The sequence below is a fragment of the Theropithecus gelada genome, chromosome 1 (assembly GCF_003255815.1).
Source record: "Theropithecus gelada isolate Dixy chromosome 1, Tgel_1.0, whole genome shotgun sequence".
NCBI classification, from domain to species: Eukaryota; Metazoa; Chordata; class Mammalia; order Primates; family Cercopithecidae; genus Theropithecus; species Theropithecus gelada.
The window spans coordinates 23,428,705-23,437,222 of NC_037668.1; positions in this window are offsets into that span (position 1 = coordinate 23,428,705).

Consider the following 8,518-nt stretch of genomic DNA (forward strand, 5'->3'; position numbering starts at 1 on the left):
GGCTGTGATGTATATTAACATCCTGTTGAATTCTCTTTGGTAGTATCTTATATAAGACTTTAACACAGATATTTATAATGAGGATTTGTCTGTAGCCTTTCATTCTTTCTTTGAAAAACTTTGATATCAATGCCATATTGGTTTCTTATTATGTTAAAGGTTTCTTTATGCTTAAAAACAATTTGAATGCTACTAAATTTTATCATTTCCCTTGAAGATTTTTAAAAAGTTACCATGAGGCCAGGAGCGGTGGCTCACACCTGTAATCCCAGCATATTGGGAAGCCGAGGTAGGCAGACCACTTCAGATCAGGCGTTTGAGACCAGCCTCGCCAACATGGTGAAATCCTGTCTCTACTACAAATATAAAAATTAGCTGAGCATGGTGGTAGGTGCCTATAATCCCAGCAACTTGGGAGGCTGAGGCAGGAGAATTGCTTGAACCCAGGAGGCGGAGGTTGCAGTAAGCCAAGATTGCACCACTGCACTCCAGCCTGGGTGACAGAGTAAGACTGTCTCAAAAAAAAAAAAGAAAAGTTAGTGTGAAACCAGTTGTCCTGATATGTTTAGAGGTGTGGCTCTCTAACAGTGTTTCAATTTTTTCATGACTACTACTCTTTTATTTAACTGTCTCTTCTTACATAAAATTTAGTAATTTATATTTTTCTAGAAAATTATCCATTCAATGTGGGTGCTCAGATGTATATTTATTCATTGCTGCTCCTTTCTTGATCAATTTGCTTTTCATGGAAAAGCTTTTGAGTTTATTAATATTCTTCATTGTGAGAGTTTTTTTATTTTACTCATTAATGTCTGTGCCTTCATCTGAATTGTTTTGTTGGCATTTTTATAAGTTCTTAAGGTTAATGCTGGGTTCATTTATTTCCATTTTTTGTTGGTACTCATTCCAACTGTTTCATTAATTTTCCTGAGAACGTATTTTAGTCATATCCTTCAGGTTTGGATATGTAGTGTTTTGGTTACTATTATTTTCAGTCTGCGACATCAATTTTATGTTCTTCTTTGATCTCAAAGTTGATTTAAAGAAGTATTTTTTATTTTATTTGTTTTTTTCTTAACTTTTATTTTAAGTTCGGGGGTATATGTGCAGGTTTGTTATATAGGTAAGAGCGTGTCATGGGTGTTTGTTGTACAGATTATGTTGTTACCCAGGTATTAAGTCTAGTACCCAGTAGTTATTTTTCCTGATCCTTAAAAAGGGATTTTTTTTTAATTACCTGGTGATAATCTTTTCCCCTAATTTTGTGATTTAAAAAAATTCATTGCATTTGTAATTTTTAAACATTTTCTTTGTGACCTAAAATATGGCTAGTTTTTGTAGGTGGTCCATGAGTACTTAAAAGAAAGTGAATTCAGCCAGGTGTGGTGACTCACGCCTATAATCCCAGCACTTTGGGAGGCCGAGGTGGGCGCCGAGGTGGGCAAATCATGAGGTCAGGAGATCGAGACCATCCTGGTTAACACGGTGAAAACCGTCTCTACTAAAAATACAAAAAATTAGCCGGGTGTGCTGGCGGGCGCCTGTAGTCCCAGCTACTGGGGAGGCTGAGGCAGGAGAATGGCGTGAACCTGGGAGGCAGAGCTTGCAGTGAGCCCAGATTGTGCCACTGCACTCCGGCCTGGGTGATAGAGCAAGACTCCGTCTCAAAAAAAAAAAAAAAAAGAAAGTGAATTCTCTGTTGCTAGGATCTGTTGTTCAATATGTATGTATTAGGAACTTATTAATCATATCACTCAAATCATATGCTTCCTTATTTTTTATCCACTGGATCTTCTAGGTCTACAGGTGTCATTTGTTATTGTCATTGTACTTGAGTTTGTTTCTTTTTTGTTTCCTCTAGTCTGTGTGTCAGGCATTTTGATGCCAAGATATTCAATTCCAAAGATTTATGGGGCTTAGAGACTTCTCATATATTTTAACCTCCTCCACTTTCATTTGGTGCTTTTTGCCTTGATATGGCTTTGTCCATTCTTTTTTTTTTTTTCTTTAGAGACAGAGTCTTGCTCTGTCACCCAGGCTGGAGTGTGCAGTGATGTGAACTCGGCTTACTGAAACCTCTGCCTCCCGGATTCAAGAAATCCTCCCACTTCAGCCTCCCACGTAGCTAGGATTGCAGGTGTGCACCACCACATCTGGCTGATTTTTATTTTATTTTTTTGTATTTTTAGTAGAGATGGGGTTTCACCACGTTGGCCAAGCTGGTCTCAAACTCCTGACCTCAAATGATTCGCCCACCTCGACCTTCCAAAGTGCTAGGATTACAGGTGTGAGCCACCATGCCCAGCCTTCCATTCTTTTACTTTTAACTTTCCTGAGCCACTTTCTTTGAGATATGCCCCTTATACATAATGTAGAGTTGAGTTTTGTTTTTGTACTGAATATAAAATTATTTTATTTTATTAAGTGTGCTTGCCTTTATATTCTGTGTTATCTGTTCTCTTCTTAATGCTTCCTTTGTTTTTTGTTTGTTTTGTTTTTCTTACTCTTCATTTTGTAACCTCAGACACAGAGTTAATCCCTCAATTCATGGCTCACTCACTTTGTTGGTCCATATGAATTTTTTCTCTGGTTTATTTATTTCCTTGTGTCTTTACTTACTATTTCCATTTCCCAGCCTCCCAATCATTTTCATGTGTTGGTGTATTTCCTCCACATACATGTATCATTTTCCTTGAGCCTTTTTAATTTACATATGTTACTGGGCATTTTTCTCTTGGCACTATGTTTTGACCCGTCCATGTTGTTATGTGTACATCTAGCCCATTGCTCCTAACTTTTGCAGGTTATTCCACCATGCTACCCTTATCTAATCCCAGTGGTAGATACGTAGATTGTCTCCAACTTGTTACTACTACCAACACTGACACTTGCTTTTTAATGTCCCATCATAGACCTGTGTGAGAATATCTCTGGATATATACTGAAGAGAGTGATTGATGGAACAAGTAATGCTGAGTGGTCCCCAAAGTTACTAGTGACCCCAACAGGGCAAGAACATTCCCTAACCCCACATCCCACTCAACCGTTTAGCGTTCTAACTTTGCCAATCACATGAGGATAAAGAGAGATCTCAGAGATCTAATTGGTGTTTTGTTTCCATTTTTCTAATTATCAATAAGCATAAGCATCTTTGCATGTGTTTGTTAGCCTCTTGAGTTTCCTCCTCTATGAAATAACCATGTTGTGTCCTTTGCTCATTTTGTTAATATAATTTCTGGTTTTTCCTATTTGGCATATAGGAGCTACTGCTTTTTCTATATAAGTTTCTTGCTTGTTTTAGACTTTGCAAACATTACCTCCTACTCTACCATCAGTCAACTTTGTCCATAGTGTCTTTTATTGAGCAGATTTTTTTAAAATTAAGCTATAAGCCTGGTGCGGTGGCTCACGCCTGTAATCCCAGCACTTTGGGAGGCCAAGGTGGGTGGATCACGAGGTCAGGAGTTCAAGACCATCCTGGCCAATCTGATGAAACCCCGTCTCTACTAAAAATACAAAAATTAGCCAGGTGTGGTGGCGCACGCCTGTAGTCTCAGCTACTCAGAAGGCTGAGGCGGGAGAATCACTTGAACCCAGGAGGCGGAGGTTGCACCGAGCCGAGATCATGCCACCACACTCCAGCCTGGTAACAGAGTGAGACTCCATCTCAAAAAAAAAAAAACATATATATATATGTTTATGCTATAACAAACATATATATATATATGCTATAAAACTCATCCAATTTTTGCTTTTAACATTTATTTTTAGAGTTTTGTTTAGTCCTTGACTCCAAAATCGCAATGATATCTTCAATTTTCTTCTCTTAATTTTATAGTTTTACTTTTTATGCTTTGGATCTTTTGGAGTCCAACTTTACATTTGGTATTAGGTGTAAGTCCAAATTGTTTTCTCCTTAGAGTAATCTAGCACCATGTACTAAATAGGCCATGCACTCCGCATTATTTTGTGATGTCAGCCTTAAGTTTATGTGTGTGTGTGTGTGAGCACCCAAGGTCTATTTATGATTACTCTGTTCCATAGATTTATTTATTTGATCTTACACATACATTGTGCTGATTTAATTGCCCTGGACTTCTGATCTACCTTAGTATCTGATAATATAAAACCACTCTTTGTTCTTTTTTATCAAAGTTAACCTGGCCTTTCATAGATTTGTATTATTCCGTAAAATTTTAGGGTAAGTATATTAAATGGCTAAAAAAGATCCAGGTGAACTTTTTATTGTGATTTTATTACATTTATAGATTAATTTGAAAGATACACAGGGATTGATTCCTATCACATCCTCCATTCAACTCACTTATTTGGTTTGTGCAAATGACAGGTATATTTTGAAGAACAACAATTGTGGTGGCTGCTCCAGATGTGCTTTTGTTTGACAGAGCAAATCGTCTTGCTACTAGCACTCACCATGCAGCTTTTGACCTGGAAAATGCCTTTTTTTTTAACCTCAATTCCTGTTAATTGAGACCACCAGAAGCATTTACGATACACTTTATTGTCCTAACTTTGAGCTATATCAGCTTTTCAGCCCTCTGTCATAGAATCACAAAGACCTTGATGAGTTTCTCCTCTTCATAGGACATTGCACACTCATCCACTATATCAATGGCATCATACGGATTAGACCAACTGAGCACAAAGCAGCAACTCTAGACATCTTGGTAGGACATATACACGCCAGGGAGTGGTAAATAAATCCAATTTTGGTGAAATTTCTGGTTGTCCAGTGTTCTTAGACATATCAAAACATATTTCCCAGAGTGAAGGACATGTTTTGTAGTACAGCCATGTCCACCTTTGTAGATAACTGGTCTCCTTTTGAAAACTAGCTTCTGACTTGCTACTAAGTCCTAATAGAGACTGAACCCTTGGCCATGGGCCACAAAGTCGCATGTGACCTTACCTGTCTAAATTCTAAATTCATTCTAAATGAAGTGGTATTATCTGACTTAGTAAACCAAACTGTTGGCATGCACAGAAGCACTCCATTATTATCCCCTATGACAAAGAGCAGTGCAAGGGGAAGGTAGAAAATGGATCTGAGGGCAAAGAAGCCCAGGGTCAATACAACATGCAAAGAATTTCTCTCCTCTGAATAAAAGAGAATATGTTGGGACAGTGAGGATAGGGAGGGATGATGGAATAAAGAATCTCTTTCAAATAGAATTCAAGTGAGTCTTACTAGAGAATGCAGATTAATCCTTGAAGAACCCTGCATATTTGCCAGTTCCTCCAAGTAAAAGAGGAAACTCAAGATAAAACTCACTTCTGAATAAAGAATGAACTTGGAGAGGAAAAGCATAAGTGTCCATGGGAGTTGTGGCATCCCATGAAAAGTGGTCAGGCAGATGGGTCTCCAGACAGAGAAGTGGTCAGGCAGATGGNCCATGAAAAGTGGTCAGGCAGATGGGTCTCCAGACAGAGAAGTGGTCAGGCAGATGGTTCCTGTGGCTAATGTGGAAGCAGAACATCTTCAGGCATGTTTAGGGTGTGGCTTCTTCTCCTATAGACTCAAATAAGAAGAACTTGAAAAAAGTGAACAGATTGATCTCAGGACCACACAGTCTATCTCTGATGGAGACACCGCAGCTCTGTGATACCTGGATGCTTGGGTGAGGAAAAGTTATGAACTACTCTGACTTCCTTAAGATGAAAGAAAGAGTTTTTATTTTAGTAAAAAAAAAAAAAAAAAATACTCAGGCTTTGACAAGTCAATCACAGACTCCAGTAACATATTCAAGTACCACTGCAGGACATCTCAGAATCTCAACACCTTCTAAACAATGAGGCTTAAAGCTTAGGGCAAGGTTAACTTTCTTTATGGGCCTGAGCTGGAAGAGGGAGTGGATTGGTTTATGGAGAAAGAGAAAGTGCTGACGAGAGAAAGCCCTTTGATTAGCACTCTGCCAGACTAGTCTCCTAAAGAGATATGTGGGCCATGGGTCTTCATGTCCCGTGGGCTGTATGTCCCATGTTCTAGTGCTGAGAACACAATGCACTTCTTACCAGAAATTTGAGCTCATTACCCTGGGAAATGTATTTGAATCTTCTCTAGAGCTTATTCAACCTTCTGTCCCAAAAGCCAGATACTAGTATCCCATGGAGGAGAGCTCAGGGACCAAATTCTTCCAAATATGAGAGACTCAGCTTCATTTCTGCTTTTTTAGAAATGGCAGAGCTCTAGAGCAAAGCTAATACAAGCCCAAGAGCTTCACACTCTGGAGACAGGAAAAAATTAAAGGTTCTGTGTGTACTGAATACGAAGGTCACAGGGTATAGGAAGAAAGTCAACAACCCCAGATTCAAGTAAATAGTGAGTGTCAGAGGGACCTATCTGCCAGTTTGAAGACTAAGCAGAAAGGAAGGGGACAGATGTTTGTCTCTGCTTTTCTCTTTTGTTCCTAGAAACAGGGTTCCTCTTGAAAGCAGCTAGGTCCATCAGTCATCCTGGTCTCCCCTATTTCCCAATGGTGCAAACAACTGGGACAGTTATCATGATATTCCATAAATCCCAAGCTGTATAAGGCCTCTATATCTCTGTATCCTTGTTCTTTCAGTTGGTAAAGCCACCAAATATTTACACTAGGTAATTATGGGGCGCCCATCAGCTAGCTGTAGAGGTTGTAGGGGAAGTCAGCAGGGTAAGTGAACTGATCTCTTCTGACACGGAACTGATAAACAACTGGGAAACATGGTCTACAAACCTGGAACAGTGCAAAAGAGAGAGATTAGTATGGGCTGGAGCAGAGAGAAGACAGTGTCAGGGAAACTATTAAACTTGAGATAAGTCTGTAAACATTAGAAGAAAAGCTGATTTATGATCTTCAATAGTGACCTTCAAGTCAGGGTTAATATCCTCCAGTATCCTCCCTCAGAGCTACCCAGTGAGCCCTCAGACACATGCCCTGTGATGTCTCAGGATTCGCCCACCCTAACCTTTCTGAGTTCCCAAAGTGATCTGCATCTGGAGGCCACATGTTCCTGCATGAGGAGGCAGGGATTTTGCCCTCCTCCACAGAAATATGCTCAAAATTGACTCCCATTTTATGTAGTGGATTCTGTGATGCACCACCCAGATCTCCTGTCAGGAATGGACTTACTCCCCCAGCTGCTAGAATTGCTGCCAGCAGATAATCCTGTTATTAGCCTCTTAGCAAAGGCTTTGGCCACTCCATCCAGAGTCATCCTCCCTTTCCAGAGCATTGTATCCAGTGGCTGTCCACACTAGGGTATAAAGGCAGGCTTCCTAAATCTCAACTCAGGACTGCTTTGAAAGATAATCCTAGACTCAGGCTGTCTAGGGGTTGGCTGAGACTTTTTTGGAGACTGCATCAAAGCCCAGCTTCTCCTTCTACACAAAGTTGTTTCCTTCCTTTCTACAGTTTGTGATACAGAGATCACTCCATAATAGATTTCCTACATGTTCATTTCTATCTCAGCATCTGCCTTCCTGGAAACACAGCCTGTGATAGCTTGTGTTCACTCAGGGGTTCCCATATTTACATTGACCCTGAGTCCCAGCCCTTTTCCCTCCCTAGAGTAGGGTGAGTGATTGAATAATGCTCTTCTTTGTCTCCTTGGTGTCTGAGGTCCCAGAGGACACCACATTCTCCTGATACAGAGAAGGCACAGGGAAAGTTTGGAAAAGAGCACTAAACATTCCCAGAGAGTAAACAGATGACCTGTGTTGTGAGTGGGGGTGATGCTCTTCAGCTGTGAACAGCCAAGGCTGTATGTTTAGTGGGCAGGTAAATATCAACATGAGAAGGATATTTACCTTCATTCATCTCAACCAGCAAATCTCAAAGTATGGTCAATATCCCCAGAGGCATCATGAGAATGTTTCAAGAGGACCCAGAAGCCAACCCTAGGGAGCACAATTAGCCACTTTTTGTGGCAGAGCCTGGGAGATAACTTGCCAGCTCCATGGTGTTGCTATTGCTTTTGGTGATGGTGATGATGAAGGTACTACTGGGTCCTAGAAGGATAACCATGAGGATTTTATGGGAACTCAGGATTCAGGACAGGTGTACAGAATGTTGCTCAAAATTCTTCAAAACAGCTCTGGGGATGATTCCTCTGAACATAAGAGCAGGAATGTGGGGATGTTAGATATGAGAATGGGCTGTTTACCTGTTCTAGCCTCCTTGAGTAGATGGACAGATGGGAGGACGGTGGAAGCAGCAGGGGCCTTCTCTGGCAGTCCCTTTTTCTCTGTCATTTCCAGTGTCTGACTACCCCCCACCCTCAGAGCTCCTGAGGTCCAGGCTGACATGGGGGAAATGGTAGAGCTTCACTGTGAGGCCTATAGAGGATCTCCCAATCCCGAACCATGTTTTTTTAAATTTTGTTTTTACTTTTGGAGACAGAGTCTCACCCTGTTGCCCAGGCTGGAGTGCAGCAGCAAGGTCTTGGCTCACTGCAACCCCCACCTCTCCGGCTGAAGCGATTCTCGTGCCTCAGCCTCCCGAATAGCTGGGATTACAGGCAC